We start from the raw sequence: 21,883 nt of genomic DNA, 5'->3' as shown, positions 1-21,883 counted from the left end.
AATGACAAACAGAATTCCTTATCATGACAACCCTTTCATTTAAGCTACTTACGCATAGTTACGATAGGTACATTGGGTCAATTTTTTAAAAACTGTAGTTTTGCTCAATAGAGATTATGTTAATGCTATGAGAATGGTACCAAATGGTACCAGAGTTTATTGTTTTTCCTATTGTATGATGCAACTCTACTATATGTGCTAGGCCATGGTAAAGTAAACCAAGAGTATTTTAGAATCCTGATTTGGTGTGATAACCTCGTAGAGGCCCAGGCAGTCACAGAACCCGTTGTGAAATTACATGTGAAAAGTGGAACATGCTGTTAGAGGACAGAATCTATCTTGGGTTCTAATTATTTGACCACTAAAATCTTCTAATAAATATGGAGGAACACATGGAATTCATCAGAGACTTGCAAGGTTCCATGTAGCTGTTTTACTGGGACAATTAAAGAAAAATTCAGTTTTGTTTCCTTAAAACAAAAAACCTGAGTAATGGTCCTTTTTTTTTTGTAATTGACAATGACCCTAGGATGTTTTCTTAAACAAAATGACTAGTACAAACATTTTAACTCTGTGGAGAAAAATTTATGTTTCACAACTAAATATGTAACCATTTAAACAACAACATATTTAAAATTTGATTTATTGATTTAACTATTTCTCTTTGGCCTTGTGAGAACAGGAACATCTGACTTCTCTTTATAAAAAACTATTGTAAGTGCTTAATTGAATGACCAACTTTCTCCTAGGAGAAAATCATGCTATGTGAGTCATGGCAGGCTTACTCAACAGACACATACTTTCAGTTCTGTAGCCAAGATCTTACAATAACATTTGATCATTGTCAATATATGGTTCTATGATAAAATATTTTCTTTTGATATGCTAATACCACATGCTGAATTTGTGTTTATTTTACCTTAACTCATGACACTTCAAAAATTACTAGCCTTTTCTAAAGTGTAGAATTTCTTAGCTTGGGGAACAGTTCGGTGGGGACTGCTGGGAGGTAGCATCAGACCCTGGGGGCTCCTGAACACTGACTCTACTTCTTTACGCTTCTCCTGGGGAAACAGACTTTAGAGCTCAAGCTATCTTCTTTTATTAAGTTGTAAGCATGTTTCAAGGTCTTACCATCTTTTCTCCTTCTATGTAACAAAGTAAGGTAATTGGGGACACATAGGAATCCAATTGATATAATTTTGGCAGAACAGAAAATACGTTAAACTCCTGATTAAACCCCACCTGCACCACTCACCACCCCCCCCACCCCCACCCCAGAGAATGTTTGGTGTCAGCAGAGCAGGGGCCCACGGAATCCCAGTGCCTGAAGCAACACTTGGAACCGAGAGGGAACTCGGTCAACAATGACTGAATGAATGAGTGAGCAAATCCAATATTTAGGATTCTGTACAGCATCAGTCCTCACAGTCTCCACTCCTCAAGTAGCATTGTGACTTTTAAAGATTACCCAGAAGAATTCTTAATTATAAACATTCTCCAGATTCACAGAGAAAATTCCACCTCTGAAGGGGTCTGTGGTCTCTAGTATTCAGTATACTTCTATATTTTATAGTGTCCTGAGTCACAGGGTTGTTTAAAGACTTTCACAAGTGAACAGATCAACTGCATTAATTTTTACATGCACTATCCCTAAATTTGTCAAATTAGATTCACTTTACATATTTTAAGATAGTTTTTGAAAACTTATAGACAGCACTGGTTTTAGTATTAAACAAGTACTGGTATAGCTGTACTTTCTGACTGTTCTAACTTACTGTACTCAGATCCTTAGAGTTCCACAGTGTTCTTTGCTTGAAACCTGACTTTTTAATGAGGCATTTCTACATCACAAATAATGCTGAAATGTCAGAAAAATTTTAGAAGGTTTTCAACCTCATGTGTAATTGAGCCGGCCAATGGTGGAAGGGCTGTTTACCCTGGGAAAGGGTGAATACCTAGTCAGAGCATGGACGTTGCAGCTACACCATTGAGTGAGGATCCTGGATCAGCAACTCTCCAGGCCTGGGACCTGAGGAAAAATAACTCATCCTCTCCTTACCTCATTCCCTCATCTCTAAAGTGGGGGTGATGACCCAGCCTTGGGCACAGGGTTGTTGAGAGACCACCTGAGTTAATATCTCTGAAGTCTTTAGAATAGTATCTGGATCATATTAAGTGTTTTGCTAAACAAACAATCAAGAAACATAATAGCAGATGTTAAATGGATACCATCCAGAGATGTTATAAAAGATATTTTTGCAATTCAGAAAGATGACCTGCAAGATCCCTTTCACTGCTAACTTGTTACGCTACTCTACCTCTGTGTGCTGTGCTCCCATACAACATGACTACCCAGTGTATCCCAAATACTCCTTATTCACTTTATTTTTTTTTACTTTGTTTTTAAGTTATATCTTATTGATAATGCTATTAGAGTTGTTCTAATTTTTCTCCCTTGGTCTCCCTCCACCCATCAACCCTATTCTCTCAGGCAATTCCCACACCACTGTTCTTATCCATGGGTCGTGTGTATAAGTTCTGTGGCTACTCCATTTCCTATACTGTACTCTACATCCCCAGGGCTGTAACTACCTATTTGTACTTCTTAATCCCCTCACCTCTTCAGCCAATTCCCTTAACCCCCCTCCCATCTGGCAACCATCAAAACACTCTCTGTACCCCTGATTCTGTCTCTGTTCTACTTGTTTGCTTAGTTTAGTTTTTAGATTCAGTTGCTGATAGGTATGTATTTATTATCATTTTATTGTTCATAGTTTTGATCTTCTTTTCATTACAGAAGTCCCTTTAACAACTCATATAATAATGTTTTGGTGATGATGAACTCCTTTAATTTTTCTTGTCTGGGAAGCTCTTTATCTGCCCTTCTATTCTAAATGATAGCTTTGCTGGGTAGAACAAACCTAGCTGTAGGTCCCTGCATTTCATGACTTTGAATATTTCTTGCCAATCCCTTCTAGCCTGCAGTTTCTTTTGAGAAGTCAGCTGAAAGTCTTATGGGTACTCCTCTATAGGTAACTGTTTTTCTCTTGCTGCTTTTAAGATTCTCTCTTTATCTTTAACCTTTAGAATTTTAATTATGTTGTGTCTCGGAGTGGGCCTCTTGGCATCCACGTTGTTTGGGACTCTGTGCTTCCTGGACTTGAATGACTATTTCCTTCACCAAATTAGGGAAGTTTTCTTTTACTATTTTTTCAGATAGATTCCAATGTCTTGCTCTTTCTCTTCTGCCTCTGGCAACCTTATGATGTGAATGTTGGCATGCTTGAAGTTGTCCCAGAGGCTGCTTATTCTACCCTCTTTTTTATCTTTTTTATTCTTGTTCTGATTGCTTGTTTTTTGCTTCCTTATGTTTCAAATCATTGATCTGATTCTTGGCTTCATCTGCTCTACTGTTGTTTCCCTGTAAATTATTCTTTATTTCACTTTGTGTACCCTTTGTTTCTGACTGGATATTTTTTATGCTGTTGAGGTCCTCACTAAGTTCCTTGAACATCCTTATTACCAGTGTTTTGAACACTGCATCTGATAGATTGCTTATCTCCATCTTATTTAGTTATTTTTCTGAGGTTTTGATCTTTTTTTTTTTATTTGACCCATGCTCCTTTGTCTCCTTATTTTGGCACCCTCTTGTGTTTGTTTCTATGTTATCGTAGACCTGCTATGACTCCCTGTCTTGGTAGAATGGCCTAATGTCATGGGTGTCCTGTAGCAACCAATGGCACAGCCTTCCTTATTACCAAAGCTGGGTACTCAAGGTGCACCCTTTGGGTGGGCTGAGTGGACCCTCCCCTTGTAGTTGAGGCTTGATTGCTCTTAGCAGACTGGCCTTTACCCAGGCCAGTCAGCTCCAAGGACTGGCTATGACCACTGACCACCACCCTCCACCCTCCACTGAAGATCAGCTGTGCAGGGGCAGGTTGGTGGTGCTCTGACATGGTCTGTTGCTAGACATTGGGTGTGCAGGCTCTGGGGCTTCCCAGGTGGTGCAGGCCACGGTCTGACTCCACCTGTGTTTTGCCTGGGGCCACCTTGCCTGAGCTATACAGCAATCTAGATGGTTGCTACTTGTGCTGTGTGCTGGGAGATTTCTGGGTAAAGCTAAGCTGTGAGTTTAAGTTGGCTGCTGCTACTGCTGCCAGGCCTGGGACCACTTAGCAAGAGAAATAGGGACTGGAGGCTCACTGAGGGTGGATGTTTCTTGTTTGAGAGAATTTAGGAAGTTGTGATGAAGGAGCCACAACTAGCCATTCATATGGAAAAGCATTATGGGTGGGTCTGTAAGTTGGGTGGGATGAAATCTCTGGGGATTTCCAGGGCAGGCAAACAGTGTTAGCCAGATAGATGGAGTCTCAGATATGGCACCAGACTGCTGGCTCTGTGGCTCTGTGGGGGCAGGTTGAGAAATGGGACAGTGGCATCCGCCTGCCTCTCTATCTGGGAGAGAGCTGTCCCCCAGCTCCCACCGTGATGTCACACACTTTAGTTTCTCCCTGTGTGCCACTGGTGCTTTTCAAGCTGCTACCCCAGTGCTGGAGCTCAAAGGGAGTGAGTCTGAGTAAGTCCCTGTGTGGGTTCTTTAAGAGGAACTGCTTGGGACTCGAGAAGTTTCTTCCACCAACTCAATCCCCATTGGTTTTTGCAGACAGAAGTTGTGGGAATTTATCTTCCTGACCTGGAATCCTGGGCTGGGGGCCTGGTATGGGTCTGGGACTCCTTGCTTCTGAGATAGTCCTGAATTTTTATCCATCACTCATGGATGTGGGATCCACCTGTTTTGAGTCTCTGTCCCTCCTACCAGTCTGGATGGATGTGGTTTCTTTAATTCCATAGTTGCCAGACTTCCATTCAACTTGATTTCTGATGGTTCTGAGTGATGGTTGTTCTATATTTTAGTTGTAATTTTGATGTGGTTGTGTGAGGTGAGCCACATTTACGTATGCCGCCACCTTGACCAGAAGCCCCACTCCTTACTCACTTTAACCTTCACTCATGGCTTTGGGGAATGTCCTCCCTGCCCTTATTTAGGTTATCCAGATCTTGCCATTATCTCCATTCAGCTTTTTCCTCCTCCTCTTCTTCTTAGTTCTTCTTTTTCTTGGCATCCCTGTCTCTAGTGTGTTTTATTGTTTATATTATCCTTTAATTGTTTTATGTGCAATTATTGTGTTCCCAATCAGATTGTAAGCCTCTTGAGAACAGCCTTACACTTCACTTATGTTTTTCAGCACATAAGTAAATATTTAATTGAATAAATAAATAGTGGAGGGGAAAGTAAATTGGGGATCAACCCTTTAGCAATAATTAAATGCAGGTAGAGTGGATCATATACCCAATGTTTAGACTATTGATGAGCAGTTTTTATTTCTAAAGAAGTTTTGGTTCATAACTCTCTCTGCCTCCCCTCACTTTTTTTTGGTTTGATCTACTGTTGGTGAAATATTTGTAGATTAGCTGGTTCCCCTTCATTCTTTCTCTTCTGAAATGTGTGGTAAAGTAAAAATGCCTAGAGCGATAATTTGTGGATAAAAAAACAGCTGCACATGAGAAATAATTGATGTGGTTTTAAAATTACTCTGAGGTAGAAATTAAAATGCCTTTTCAACCAATGCTCTCAAAAGAGTGCTAAAGCTAATTCCTTGTAAATCATGAAATAGAAACAGAGGAAGACACAAATTTCTGGACAGTCAATTAATTTTAAAGAAGTAGGGTTTTTAAAAAATTTGTATATTATTAAAAATATTCAGTTTTCTCAGAGGACTTAGGTGTAGTTAAATAAAGTCTTATCTCTATCATTAGTAATGTGAGTGTAATATTTTCCATAGTTATAAATATGAAAATTGATCACTTGACTTTTTTATAAGTTAATTTTTAATGGCTTTGTAGATTTAGTTCCTTTTTTCTATTATGCTTCTAACATTTTCCAAGGAGTGTGACCCAAATGGCAAACATCATCTATTCATCTTGTTTTTCAAGGGAGATTATCACAGTCATGCTGCCCTAATGCCACTTATACGTACCTGGTGTGCAGGTATGTATCAGACGTTGAGACAAGATTGGAAGATTCACAAAATAGTATTCTATCAACACAACATGGACAGTGTTTGATTGAATTTTTGAATGTAGATTACATAGGCCCATCATTTCTAAACTTATAAAAATACTTATATTGTATTCATTTATTTCTTCACCTAAAAATTCTTGGCTCTAGAAGATGAGTTTGTAAGACAATTATAATTCCCTGGTTTTCTTTATACAGAGAATGTCTGAGTAGTATTAAAAATCTAATATTTTCTTTTAGAAGAAAATAAACCAGGAAATAAAAAAGGTTTAGTCATTATTCCTTAACTTGCAATATCTCTTAGCTTATTCACACAGGAAGCAAAAAAATAAGTAGCATTAAAATATCTGTTTGATTTGAGCCTACTAATTTCAATACTTCATAAATAGTAGTTAAGCATTAAGATGAAAAACATGTACTTGTGTTTTATTTAATCTTTGAGTCCTAAGACTTATGATGTTTAGTAATGTCTATATAAAAGGATAAAATATTCTAAGTATTTATCACATTTACTATATTCTAATAGTTTGCTTTATCAGGGAATTTGCTATAAACTTATAGAAATATTATAATTTAAACCTATGCATAAGTTTTGGAAAAAGCAGTAGGCTGAGACAATATAAGGCAACTAAGTATCTGAGAATTAAAATAGAATTAAAGTGGTAATTACAATGTTCTAAAATTAGGCAGATAGAAGGGCTTGAATTTCAGCCACATATTAAATGTATTTTAGGCATTTAGAGTGGGTAAACTTGAATGTTTTCTTATGAACATTTTACTAATAATTTTTTAAAATCAATGGCAACATATATCTTTTCAACTAATATAAATAGCTGTAAAAGAAAGAACTCACGTAAGTGCATACTGCGTGCACTATTCCTGGAGCTGTATATGTAATGACTAATTCAATCCTAATAAAATAATCTACGAAGTGGATACTACTACTACTCCAATTTACAGATGAGGAAACGGAGGCATGCAGAGGTAGGTAATTTGTCCCAAATCACTCTGCTAGTGAGTGAAAGATCTGGGATTAGAATGCCAGAATCTGAGTTCTTAACCATTTTACCATTCTGCCTTTGCAGCATGATCAATAATTCACCTTTTTGAAATGTGAATATCTGGTTAAAATAGTAACTTACAATATTTTGTATTTAATTACTATAGGAAATATACAAGTAAGTTGTATAGTGTTTTCGAAAATAGGAGTATATGCCAGAAATCACATTCTTGGGCTACAGAAACTGAAGATATATCACAACTTTGAAATTTTCTTTAAGCTGATTAGCAAAAGGGTAAAAAAAGCCCACTACATCTGATAGAAAAGAGGTAAATAATACTTTTTATTAAATGCTTATATGCCAAACATTATTCTAAGTGCTTTAACTTATTTAATTCTACTGAAATTTTTAGAATACGTCTTATTACTATCCTCATTGTATAAATGAGGTTAATTGGGAGGTAATGCTCACCATGCCCCCTCTCACCTCTATTCTTTATCCCTGGAAGCTTGTGGATGTTTGGTGTTGTTTTACATGGGTAATTTAGAAACTTTTAGGCAGCTTTTTCTGGTAAGGAAAGTTGGAATCTCTGATTGCATTGAAAGATAATTGCTGCTTCATGACAGAATGCAGGGGGGAACTTTAAGGCATTTTGCTTTCTACCTGCCATTTTGCTAACCATGGCATAATCTGGGCTGGTAGAATGGTAATGGCCAAGAACTCTGGAGTCCAATATTTCAAATCCTGGCTCTATCTGTTCTCAAGTGATTTTGGGCAAGTTACTTAACCTCTAAAGAAGTGCTCTTGAATGGATTATGGGGAAACATCCCTGCCCTGTAGGGCACGGGTGGAAGGTGGTGAGGATGGGGGAGAAAACTATGTGCAAGGTAGTGAAAGAGGCAGGAGGGTATAATAAAGTATCTAAAAATGTTTCCTTCTATTCTCATTCAACATTTCCCATTACTTTGATGTTTTCTATTTGTTTAATGATGAAATCTGTTCGATTTCCATCAGCTTCTTCTTAGTCATATGAGAACTTTCTCGAGTGAAATCTGCTTGTAGGAGGACTGACCTGCCAGGCCCACCCAGGCTGTTGTACTGAGGTCACTTCACAGCACTTGCTCTCTGTCCGTGAGCCAAGTTTCCTGGTGTGTCACTGACGCTGTCTGTGGACCACACCCATGGGAACGACTCAGAAACAGATTTTCTTTAACCACATGTGACATTGGTGAATTGGCATATTTTTAAAATAGGTCACATAGCTGTCTAATTGATCATTTTCCCTCCACTTATTTTTCCCAGAAAACTTTAACAGGTTTATTTATAATTGTTATGAAGTTAAACTGCTGAAATGTGTTCACTGAAATGTTTTGAACTTGCATTCATGCTTTATGTCCCCGCATTGTATTAAAAATGCACACACAACTCCTGGCTGGTGTAGCTCAGTGGATTGAACACAGACTGTGAATCAAAGTGTTGCAGGTTCAATTCCCAGTCAGGGTACATGCCTGGGTTGCAGGCCATGACCCCCAGCAGCCACACATTGATGTTTTTCTCTCTCTCTCTTCCTCTCTCCCTTCCCTTTCTAAAAATAAATAAATAAAATCTTTTTAAAAATGCACACACAAATGGAAATGGAAAAACTGCCAATACCTGCTTTCTATCCCCTATTTTCAACTTGCAATCATATACTTAGGCACCTTTTGACCCCATGGGGAAGAAAAATCTAACATTTATAACTAATAAGAAAAAGAAGAAAAGAGAAAAAATTTTAAAGAATAAAAAGTTTCCCATCATAGTGGGTTCTCAAGCACGTTCTCCATGTATGCAGAAGGCTAGCTGGATGTTTTTTAGCATAACTGTTGCCATTTGGCATGGATAACACACAGATTGGTATCTTCAAAAAGGCCAACTGGATGAGTCTCATTTGCCTCTTGCAAAGCACCAAGAGCTACACTCTGGAAGCACAGATATGTATTGAAGTCCTGAGCACTAGATGCTATAAGGGAAGTTTGTGAATAAGTTCAATGGACTTCTGATAACTTTTGAAGTGCCACTGTACCAGGCCTGTAACAATGAGGTTTCCTTACCCCTCCGATAAAGGGCGTACTCCTGCGAGTGCCTTTGGTAGGCAGTTACTTCCTAGGTGCATTACCACTGGTTCATTTGCAGTCAGCTTTGTGTGTGCCGTAGTATAAAAGGCCTCCTTACTCTCCTTCTTCTTCAGCTGGAGTTCAGCAAGCTAGGGGAGACGTGATGGTGGCTGCCAACACCCCTCCATTTTCAACAAATATTTATTGAGAACTTATTCTGCATCTGGCACCGGTGATACAAAGATGAATTGATCACAGTTGCAGTCCCTGGCCACCTCATAGTAGCAACAAATCTAATATGCCTTACACATTGTCAGTGTAGACTGCTTTTGCTTTTCAAGTTCAAGTTGCTTTCCAACTCTTAACTGTTCATAGCTTTTTCTTTTAACCTGTAGTTTTTATTTTTGCCTTCTGTTTAGCTCCTATGCTAGCATTATTATTTGCAAATATGTCAGAGCATCTAAACTTTTTCCTTTTCTATCAGCTTTTCCTTTTCACTCCTCTCTTGGCTCCATCCAGTGGGTTTTTTTTTCCTGAAAGTGTAAGCTAGTTGCGTGTACTTTGTACCTAATGCATATTATTTCCTTTGTGGCATTAATGCCTGTGAGGCAAATATATGTATATTTGAAATATTTCTATATACACATAAACTCTAGATGTGCAGCTACAAAGATGAATTGGCTACAGTCTTTGCCCTTTTTAGTCTATAAAGACCTGCCTTCCTAAAACAAGAAAAAACTTTATGGTTTCAATCAGATAAAATTAATTTTGACATTGCTTGGGCATAAGATGAGAGTCCAAAAATTTACAATCGGAAATCTGGTGTCCCTACATGTTTGATGTTCATCATTAACACAGACCTTTCTTAGTGAGAAAGCAGCAGCTATGCTATGTAACCCGCTCTCTCTTTCTTAAAATAATTTTCTTATGGTGGAAACTAAGCCGTAATGCAGCTTAAGTTAGGAACTACACCAAACAAGTAGAATTTATTATTACCATCATCACCTTCCCATTACCATTATCTCATCATAAATATTATTATTACTACTAATGAGATTTACAACTCTATTAGTTTTATGTTGATTCTTTCTCCCAGGAATTCCTCCCAACCCTACCCATTTGTTAAAACCTCATCCTAATTGTGTTTATATACACAGAAATGACAATTTATTTAATTACATAATACTAAAGTAAAAACCACTGAATCAATACTGATTTGGGGTAGAAAAACATTACCCTACTGAAGTGATATAGTAACATGTCTCTCAGACATAATTCTTTTTTTCTGCTCACAGCCAAAGAGTATTTCTGAAACACAGTTAGGGTTATTTTTGGAGTCAGACACTAGAAGAGCATCACTATTTGCTTGAGAAGGACCCCACAGCCCTAAACAGAAAAGTGAAAAAAATAGGCACGCAAATTGCGAACTGCACAATTCTAGGGCATGACATTCGCAAAAACAGTGATGTGATGGGTGCCTCTGATGTTGTGCAAAACAGCAACCTGCACGTTTGGAAGTACTGGAAACATTGTGGGAAGAAATAAGAACACCGCACTGAAGTGTTAGGTAGACCCAGAGTCATCTCACTGCCTTTGAAAGTTATTATTTTTTAATGAAGTTTTTTTTCTGTAAGCCATGAATATTAAGAAATAATCTGAATGATAAGAGAAAGACAATTTCTCGGTAAGGAATTGACTTCACAATCAATATTCAATTTCATAAAAATACACCATTGAAAATGAAAGAAGTAAATTTGAAGCATAGATTTTAAAAGTGTATAAAGAGCAATTCAACTAATAGAAAAAGTAAAGCAATGGGAAATGATTAAAGATAGGCTATGACTCTAGCAATAGTTTAGATTGCTCAGATAGTACAAAACACTTAGTGCTGGGTAAAAATAAAAATCTCTTTAAAGACTTCACTTACATCAGAAAGATAATAAAAGAAATCACCAGTCTTCCAATATTGTGACTATTCAAACTGTACTAAATGTTCTAGTTGGTATAATTGGCAGTGAAAAACAAATAAAAGTTGTAAGAATTAGAAAAGAAGAAATAAACTGTATTTATATGTATATAATATGGTTGTTTATGCAGAAAAATTCAAGGCTACAAATTATTAAAACAAAGAATTTAGTAAGGTTGCTAGATATAAGATCAATATACAAAAAATTAATCATATTCCAATATATCAACAAAGACTTAGAAATATTTTTAAAAACATATCATTTATAAAAACAACCTAAAATTAAAAAAACAACCTAAAATAGTGTCTAGGAATAAGTTTAATAAAAGATTGGCAAGGTTTTTATGAAGAAAGTTATAAAGTTATTGAAGTGCCTTAAAAAACACCTAAATACATGGAGAGTTATACCATGTTCATAAAAATGCAAACTCAATTCCCTAAAAATGTAAGTAATCCTAAAGTCAATGATAAATGCAATTCAGTTTCAATTCAACCCAACCCAGCAGATGTGAGTAGTAAATACAACTGAGTTCCTGGTATTTGAGGTGAATCTGGAATTCTTTGGGGAGCCTCATAGAATAAATGATACCTCCGATAGAAAAATAATCCTTATAAATTCTGTTATCAAAGGATGAATGTTCAGATATATACTGCAATTAGAAAAGCTATCTTATTTACCAAGAACTGGATTATTTATGTCAATGTTAGGAGATTAATAATATGACTTCTTGGCAAAGGAATTTCTGTCTCAGTTGCAAGATAGCATTTTTCACCTGTGACTCAGAAGGGAGGCCTGGAGTACCGGCCCATTGCCTAAGATACAGACTCTAGGTTTCCAGATCTGGAGAGGAGAATGTTTTAGCAAGTGCACCCTGCCACACATGAGAGCATCCAAAGCATCCAGTGGTATCTGAATGACTATACCTCACCCAAAGGCCACTTGTTAAACTGTAACACACATACCACCTGTTCTTTCAGAGGCCAATAAGTGATCTTTGAACAGGGCTGGAGTTAAAAAGTAAACCTATGCTTCACGTCTTTGCATTGTTATAACTAAAACAAAACAACTGACTTGTAAGTATGTGGACAATATTTGCTTCTCAGATAGCCTCAGTGCTTAATGTTTTAAAGGAAGAACAGTTGTGAAAAAGGTTTTCCAAATAGTCTGATTTTCTCTGAAGCAGCTCTTAAAACTATAACTCTATGTAATCAGCTAAACTTTCTGTACTACAGTTACCTTTCCAACTCTGTAACCGTGAGTTTAAGGTATTTTACAGTGAAAACAGAGTCAGTTCAAAACATGAGAATATGGATGCTCTTTTTAAGAATTATATTATCTTTTTCATTAAAAATTATGAATTCACAATATAGATAAAGATTAAATCATTGGTCAATATGCTTTTTTTTCTTTTGTTTTCTCCAATGATATACAAAGATTAAATCCTTGGTCAATAAGCTTTTTTCTTTAGTTTCCTTCAATAAGTGTGAAAGCATCATCTAGAATTGGAAAACTCTCAGACTAGTGACGTGATTGGTGTTTCCTTTCAACATTTTCTTCTGTGTTTCTGGCTCACCTTCTCACCCAGCTTTTCCTCCCATACATCCTCTTCATTGTCAGAAAGTGTACTAGACAAAAACTAAAAACTCCATGGAAAATCTGTTTCCTATAATATAAGTTTTAAGCATAACTTAGTCTTTATATACTTTTCTCTTCTGTTGTCTTTTCACTAGTTGCTAAAAGTGAGTACAGTGTGAAACGAGTGAAATCAGTAATGACATAGATGACTTGGACAGATCATTCAATTTGATCGAGCTGACACTTGTAGAACATGCCATCTGACAATAGAGGAATACACATTCTTCTCAAACTCACATGAAATACACACCAAGACAGACTGTATTTTGTGCCATAATATATATCTTAACAAATTTTAAAAATAGGAATTATAAGAGGTATGCTTTCAGACCACAATGAATAAAATGAAAAATAAAAGCAGGAAGATAGTGCTTATTTCCCCAAATATTTAGAGATAAACAATATACATCTGAATAAACCATGTACCAAAGAATAAATTGCAAGAGAAATTTTAAAATATTTTGAATTAAAGAAAAATAAAAGTATGACAATACAAAATTTGTTGGATAGAGCAAAATTAATTTACTTAGAGAGAAATTTATAGCATTAAAGGCATATGTTAGGAAAGAAGAAAGGCTGAAAATCAATAACCTAAGTTTCCACTTTAGGAAACTGGTGAAAAAGTCCAATTTTATATATAATCCAATAAAAGAAATGCAAATAAATATATCACTTTTCACACATTGAAGTCAGAAATTTATATTTCTAGAATATAATATCCAATGCTGGTACAGATAAAGTGAAATAAGAAGCACATGTTAGTGGTAGTTGTACAAATTGATACAACCCTTTTGGAAAAGAAATTTGGCAGTATGGCCTTATATCTACCTTTCCACTGACCTGGTATTTTCATGTTAGATATTATAAAGAAATAATCCCAGATTAAGAAAACATTTCACACAGAGAGGTATAAAAGTATTATTTATAATAGCAAACATCTGAAAATAGCCCAAGTATCCAAATAAGTGTGATACTCACTGACACAGTTGATGGCCATAAAAACTGATATTTTGGGAGAATTTCTTATAAGTTAATAATGTGAAAAAGAGTATGAAACAAAAATTGTATGGATAGAAATAATATCAGAAAGAAGTATACCAAAACAAAAAGTTTCTTGGGATGCTGGCTTTGCCCTTTCTACAGCTTTTCTGTATTTCTTAGAGACCCATAATGGACATCATGGTTTTGCTCATGGGCTTTGGAGACCAGCAACTTGGATTCCAGTTTGAGCTCTGCCATGTCTCAGTTCTCATTTGTGAAGTGGGGATGATGAGTCAAAGTCTCTTCCTAAGGTCACTGTGAGGACTGACAGTGACAATGTATTTAGAGTGTTCCTGCCATACATGAAGTCCAGCCATCAATATGGGTTATAATAGGAAAAAAATCTTATCAAGAGTAAGCACATTAGGACACGTTCATTCAGATTTGCATAGGGGAGTTTTTATTTCTTCATAGAACTCTATTTACTTACCCTTTGGATTATATACATATTCAAGTTATTTGTTTACTCATTGCAGAATATTTTTAGTCTATAAAGAAGCAATTAAATATCCTTTTATATAGCAAAAAAATGGGGCAGACATACTAGGAAATCATAAGTGTATTTGACTGTCTTTGTACATTGAAAAGTGCCATATCTAGACCCACCCCAGTGAGACTGAGAAAAGAATTCAAAGCTACTAGCTTTAGCTACTTATTACCTCAAGTCTGTAGGGTTATTTATTTTTTTCTTTCCAGAGTAAGAAATAGTAATCTGTACCTCCTTCTTTTCCCCATTGGGTGGGTAGAAAGTCAGAGAATACAATAATTCCACTGAGCAAACATCCTATAGGGTCATTAGTAGGCTGAGAAATTTCTTCTTGCTTCAGAATTCTTTTTAATAAATATTTTTATAGATTTATTTATTTATTTATTTTTAGAGAGGGAAGGGAGGGAGATAGACACAGAGAGAGAGAAACATCAATGTGCAGTTGCTGGGGGTTATGGCCTGCAACCCAGGCATGTACCCTGGCTGGAAATCGAACCTGGGACACTTTGGTTCCCAGCCCGTGCTCAATCCACTGAGCTACGCCAGCCAGGGCAGAATTCTTTTTAATAAATATTTTAATATTGCCTTGAAAGTGTTAATATAGTTCTATATACTTTCATAGCCAGAAAGAGTTCTATTTATAGTAGGAGTATCATGTATTCTAACAGTAATTAATAATTTTTTAAAAAAGATTCCTTTTCTCAGTTGGCAATAAAACTTGCACTGAAACATTCCTGAAGGAAGGAAGGAAGGAAGGAAGTGGAAATGATGTCCCATTCCTTTATGATGAGGAATCTTCTGTAGTTATGTTGAAGAGATGAACTGCGTGCATGAAAAAGTGCCTAGACTTCACCAGAAGTGCTTAGACGTTTTTGTATTCATTTTGTATTAACTTTGGCTTTAAGGTTTTTATTCCTCAAGTTCAATATATAGAGAGTATTTCTGTGAGCAAATAGCCTTTATAAGTAGAGAAGATTTAAGGTAGGACATTGGAGGTATTATTTTGAGTTTTGCAGGAACATAAATGAACTTATTTTTATTTTAACCTGTGTGGTTATGGTTTCCCAATTTCTTTTGTCAATCATTTACAGGTTTTCCAAATGTATTAATACTCTGAAGCTGTTACCTTGAGCTCTGAGGATGGTGTCATGGTTCAACATTGCTTAATGAAGTTCTTCTGATATTCCTGGTAACTGAATCTCTCTTTTACAATGAGCTCCACTGTACTGCATTTAGGGTTAAAACAAATTGTGCCATAGACTTACCCTCTAAATTGCATTGCAATCTTGTGAGATTTGAAATTAAAATATTTGGAAAAGTTCTTGTGATTGAAATTGCAGTACAAGTTTAGGATTAGAAAACATCTGTTGAAATTAAGAGCTCTAGGTAAAACCAAACTAGAAGCATATCTCACTTAATTAACAGCTCAAATACATTGTCCTATATTATTAATCTTGAAATCACACTTATAGACAAAAGTGTTTTTTTTTTATTGAATTGCTGTTTAGGAGATTATGGGCTTTTTAAAATTGGTTTTATAATTTTTGGACAATAGTTTCTTTGATTTTAAGCTAAAGAGCTAAAAAAATATTTGGTAGCACCTTAGTGCTCTTGACTGCTGACATATGAGTGCTTCCTGGGCACAGAGAAGGCTCAATCCCAGCTCAGTCACCAAATCTAACTGCTTGTAGAAACTTGACCAGGCTGGGGCCTATGGGATGCTAGGTTTTAAATACATAAATCCCCGTGACCCTCAGTTTTCTCATGTCAAAAAAGGAGGTTGGCTTAACTAACATCTAAAATGTTTTCCTCTGTGTAATAAAAATGCTTTATTATGATAATTGCAAATTAGGTAAAGTTATAAGATTAATGGTACATGTTTTTGAAATAGTTCACTTCTCTTGGAGATTTCATTTTTGCTCATTATTTCAGCTATACCTTTATGTGAATAATTCCTAAACCTGCATCTGGAACTTGACTGCACTGCTGAGCTCTAAAGCCAGGTTAGCTAACTGTCTTCGACACGTGGCTGGCCTCACATTCTCTCTAAACCAATCTGTTCAAAATGGAATGGACTCCTATTACCCCACCTTCCAAAACAACTAAATTTCCTGATTTTCCTATTCTTTAAAAAAGAAACTATAATTTTTCTTTCAATTTTAAAAAATGTACTTACTGATTTTATAGAGAAAGAAAAAGGGAGAGAGGGGGGAGAGAGATTTGTTTCACTTATTTACACATTCATTGATTGATTATTGTATGCGCCCTAACCAGGGATGGAACCCACAATCTTGGCACATTGGGACAACACTCTAACTAACTGAGCCTATCTGGCCAGGGCAAAACTATTATTTTTTTCAACTAACCAGATTCAGAGTTACCAAGTCATTCTTAACTTCCTCCTACCTTCTGTCAATTCCCATGATCAATGACAAAGTCCTGTCTATTCCTTGGATTTTGTTTTTTCTTCAATCCATCTCTCTGTTTCCATTTTTCTATTATTACCTTGGTTTAGACCCAGATCTTCTCATAGAGTAGCTCTTAACCTTCCTCCTAGGTCCCTTCTTTTCTTATCCATTTTATGCTATTTCTAGATAACAGTGGCCATAATTATGTAATTGCCCAACACAAGTTAGCTGGACTCGCTGCAGCCTTTAACTTTTTGACCCTAATCGACTTTTTCTTCTTTATCTCCCATTGATCCAATAAACTCACTCTCCTGGAAGCACTTTATATATTCCCAGCTAGGCACTTATGTGACCAATACCAGCAAGGCTCACCCACACCAACTACAGCATCCATCCATACTGGCCCACTTGTTAACAGCCCACCTAAGTACATCCTCCATGTAGCAGTTTTAACCTCTGGAGCCCCCAGTGTTCCACCTGTCTCTAATCACCTGCTCCAGGTACTGCTTTATCATATTCTGCTTTAAGTCATTATATTTTAAAAATAAAAACATAATCATACTAGTTACATTGTATTGCTAGAAGTTCAGAAGGCAGAAAAACAATCATCCTTAATATTTTGATGTAGTACATGCATTTTCAAATGTGTTTCCCATAGTTATAATTAAAGGATAAATATAATTTTGCTTCCTTTTTTTCCCTCACTCAATTTGTAAAAAAAAAAAAAAAAAAAATATATATATATAGTTGAGGATAATGAGGTAATCCATGAAGGATAATGAAAGATAGATGGGAACTAACCCTGTTGGTAGAGGAGAAAGAAAGAAAGGTGTCACAGCAGTTATGGTCTGACCTAAATTTCCAAGGACTGCCAAAGCTAGCCAGAAGGAGGAGAGAAGGGGAGGCAAGGGAAGAGAGTGTGCAGGAGCAAGAGGCATGAAGCCCTGTTGTGCATCTCAGAGACTGCAGATCTCAGTGACTGTGGGTGGAGCTAGAGGGCCTGGGCAGGACCCTCTAGCCTATCAGGCTAGAGGGCCTGATACAGGGTAGATGGTTGGGGTACCAAGTCAAGCAGAATGACTTCCATCGATCAATGACAGGGAGTAAAGCAATATGTTAATAGGTGCTTGGGCCAAATACATTGGTGAAATTGCTAACTTTTTATGACATATACAGCCAGTGGTCTACTTGACATTTCTCTCCTTTTCTTTCTAATAGGACCCTGGCTGTTTACAGGGTGGCAGTGTGCCCAATTAAAAAAATCACCTCCTTAGACTTCCTCATGGTCTGGAGAGGCCACACGACCTAAGTTCTGGACAATTAGATATAAGCCTGTGGGCAAGGTGGCTGGAAAAGTTTTTTAAGACTTAGCTGGCATTTATCTTCTTCCCTTCTCTCTTTTTCCATTTTTCTTGCCTAGAACGGGGTCACAAGACCTGGAGGTGGAGCAAGCATTTGTGACCACGAGGAAGAAAACCACACAAATCATGATGACTTCACTGAGAAGCTGCAGTTGTACTGGACTGTCTACCTCCTGACTTCCTGTCATGTGGAGAAAATTCATCTCAATTGGTTAACCTACTGAGTTGGGTTCATGTAACTGAATGCAATCCTATCTAATATAATATTGTATCCTTTCCTTAGAGATTTGCAATGTACTTAGCATATTAAAGATTCCAAGGAATCCTATTTAACTTAGTTTAACCAAACGTTAAGGTTATTTGACTACAGAACTCTTTTCTCTCAGAAGACTTAGTATATCTCACTGAACATGAATATTTTGCAGAAGTTTGGAAAATTCTACCCTCTTTGTGTTGATCCAGTAAATAGATGGTTGTGACAGTCTACAGGATAGGTAGTACAGGAGCAGAAAGGTATTAGGAGAAAAAGAGAATGAGTTTCTTCTTGAATGTATTGAATTTGAAGTGTCCATTGATAATTGAACGTACAGCCCTGAAGCTCATGAGTGAGATTTGGAGGTAAGCAAAGTAGGTGGTGGTTAAACCCATGGCTCTATGGGTTAAAATCAAACTGTGATTGTTATAGAAAACATTCTAGGAGTGTTTTTACCAATGAGGAAATTGGGAGTCTAGTTTTGAACCCCTCCTTTAACTGCCTTGGTATGCCACCTCTCTGGGAAGAAGAAATGAGAAGAATAATCCATTTAAAGTCAGACACACTGCAGTTCAAATCCTGACTCATTTATTTATCTTTGTGAACTTGGTTCAGACACTTAATTTCTCTGAGCTCCAGTATGCTCATCAAGGGGTTGAGAACCCATCCTTAAAGCACTGTTAGGAGAATAATGAAGTATTCAGCATTGTGTCTGGTAGCTTACAGATGTTTCATCAGTGCCAGTTCCCCTCTCCCTCCAGCTAGAGATTTGTTGCATTGCTTCATACTTTCATTTCCTGTGTAGTGCCTTTTATAGATGTATGACAGCATTTAAAATTAAGCTAGGACAACAATTTAGTTTCTATCTATTAAATATCTCTATATAACTGGAGATGAAATTGCAGGACAGGCAAACACTATATGATTTTACTTATGCGTGAAATCTAAAAACAAAACAAACAGCAAAACAAAACAAAAATAGACTAATAGATACAGAGAACAAATTGATGATGCCAAAGAGGAGAGGTTGGGGGATTGGGCAAAAAAGGTGAAAGAAGTTTAAGAGGTATAAACTTCCAGTTATAAACTGAATAATGGGGATACAATGTACAGCATAGAGAATATAATCAATAATATCATAATAACTTCTTTATGGTGAGAGAGTGTCACTAGATTTATCAATAGTATGTGTATATATATATATATATACACACACATATATATATATTAGACTCTATAAGGTATATGAATGTTGAATTACTATGTTGTACACCTGAAACTAACATAAAATTGTATGTCAACTATAATTTAAAAATAAATATACAAATTTTTTTAAAAAATAAAGTAAAAATTGGGCCCTGGCTGGTGTAGCTCAGTGGATTGAGCGCAGGCTGGGAACCAAAGTGTCCCAGGTTCAATTCCCAGCCAGGGTACATGCCTGGGTTGCAGGCCATAACCCCCAGCAACCGCACATTGATGTTTCTCTCTCTCTCTCTCTCTCTATCTCTCTCCCTTCCCTCTCTAAAAATAAATAAATAAAATCTTTAAAAAATAAATAAATAAAATAAAAATTGGAAAACATCAGAAAAAAAAAATCCCAGGGCAGGTGAAAAGAGATTGTATGTACACAACAGATTTGTATTTTACTATTTTATGTATTTAACTAAACGTAAAGTGCTTCCTGTGTGTTTTGCTCCTTTCTAGAGCTTCATAAGTATTAACTCATTTAATGTTGATAATAAAATTATTAATTAGGTACTGTTACTACTCCTGTATTGCAAACGAGAAAATGGCCGCACCTAGAGGTTAAACAACCTGCCCACGATTACACAGCTAGCAGGTGGCAGATCCAGGACTGACTCCTGGGGAGTCAGACTTCGTTGTCCGTGCTCCTAACCACTACACTGCAATAGACAAGACATAAGTAAATAAGAGGAATCACCCATACAGCTTGCTGTTCTTTCATCCTCTGGAGGCCTCGGGCAGTTTGTCTTGCTACCTATTGCCCTACACTTTATAAAGAAGTGGCCATTTGACTCCAAGCATCTTTTCATTAATGTCAGAAATAGCAATATGTATAGAAAGTCTTAGCTAAGAGCTGTTTAAAATTTGTGTCAATACAGTGCTGTCCGGAGCAGCTATCTTTGTAGTAACAATAGAACTGTTCTTGTTTGTTTGAACTTTCTAGGCTCCATATAATTAATCTAAACATGAGAGAGCACGTGCACAGTTTTTTGTTTTGTTTTTAAAGAAAAGTACTGCTTACCTGCTTGGAAGAGCACGTGTATTTTCAAACACTCTCACTCCCTTCCTAGGAATGAGCAGCTGTAGCCAGGAAGCACATGCAGTAAGAAAGAGTGCCAGTGGCAGAAGGCTGAGATTAAAGCTGAAGGAAATTCCCAAGATGATGTCTTTTAAAGGGTATTTGAAAGACTTCGACCAGGTATAAAACAAAATACAGGATTATTTCAATGGGAACAATTCTCTATCTCTTTTCCTCCCAATAGTCTTCTAGTTCAGAGAGAGAAGATTGTATCCATGGAAAACTGATGGATAAGAAATGATTTTAAAAAATTGAAACCCACGTCCTGTCTTCAGTGTGTACTTGTTGGATGATGTAAGTTTGGCACTTACATCTTTCACATCATTTTCTTTCTCTTTCAATGAGCACAGCTATTCCTGTTCCTTCCCACACATTGATGCTGCGAGGATAAATGAGATAATGTTTATAGTTCCAATGGAGGGAAGATACTAGATATACTAAACATCACTGTTTCATGGTCCTTCCTTTCTTTGGAAATGCATGGTAATACCATGTGTATACAATGTTGCTGAAGATTCAGATTTTCCATGAGTGATTTTTTTCCAGCAAATAGATACTTATCCAACTCTGGACTAACAATTTCTTTTTAAAATTTAACCATTTTTCAAATTTTACAATTTTATTTTGTTTACTTTCATTCTTTAAATGTATATTACCTGAAATGTATTTGAATGGGACTTTTTCTTTCTGGTTAAACAAAATATATTTTACCTTCTATCAAGTATCTTTAAGACATCAATATATGAAAAGGGGATTTTGGTTTGCTTCAAGCATAATATCAGCCAACCTCACAAAGCTGCTAATGTGTTTTTAGGCTACAGTAATGTTAAGTCCTAGACCTAAGTTAAGGGAACTACTATTCCTGTTTTACTCTATACCGACTCAGACAAACCTGAAGTTTCTAGATGCACAGCATAAGAGCAACAGTGGCGAACTGTAGTGTGTCTGAAAAGGGATGATTAATTAAGATGGTGAAAGGTTTGGAAATCATGCCACTTGGGTGATTAAATGAATACTTGGAGAAAAGACTAGTTAGAAGAAGCAATAAAACTTCAAATCTTCAAATATCGCAGCATTATACACAGTAACCAAGATGTGAAAACAACCTCAAGTGTCCTCCTGTGGGTAATTGGATAAAGAAATCATAGTGTGTGTGTGTGTGTGTATGCATATAATGGAATACTACTCAGCCACAAGAAAGGGTGAAAAGCTGCCATTGGTGACAGCATGGA

At 36.5% G+C, this 21,883-nt stretch overlaps 1 long non-coding RNA gene across 1 annotated transcript; it reads left to right on the top strand.

Annotated features, from left to right (window-relative positions):
* Nucleotides 1–15,401: 15,401 nt before the first annotated feature.
* On the top strand, nucleotides 15,402–18,403 carry LOC118498748. Its single transcript, XR_004901212.1, has 2 exons — nucleotides 15,402–15,495; nucleotides 18,135–18,403. It is a non-coding gene; the product is annotated as an uncharacterized LOC118498748 (long non-coding RNA).
* The last annotated feature ends 3,480 nt before the right edge of the window (nucleotides 18,404–21,883 follow it).

The sequence above is a fragment of the Phyllostomus discolor genome, chromosome 2 (assembly GCF_004126475.2).
Source record: "Phyllostomus discolor isolate MPI-MPIP mPhyDis1 chromosome 2, mPhyDis1.pri.v3, whole genome shotgun sequence".
Lineage (NCBI taxonomy): Eukaryota > Metazoa > Chordata > Mammalia > Chiroptera > Phyllostomidae > Phyllostomus > Phyllostomus discolor.
This window is presented reverse-complemented; position numbering and strand designations above follow the sequence as displayed.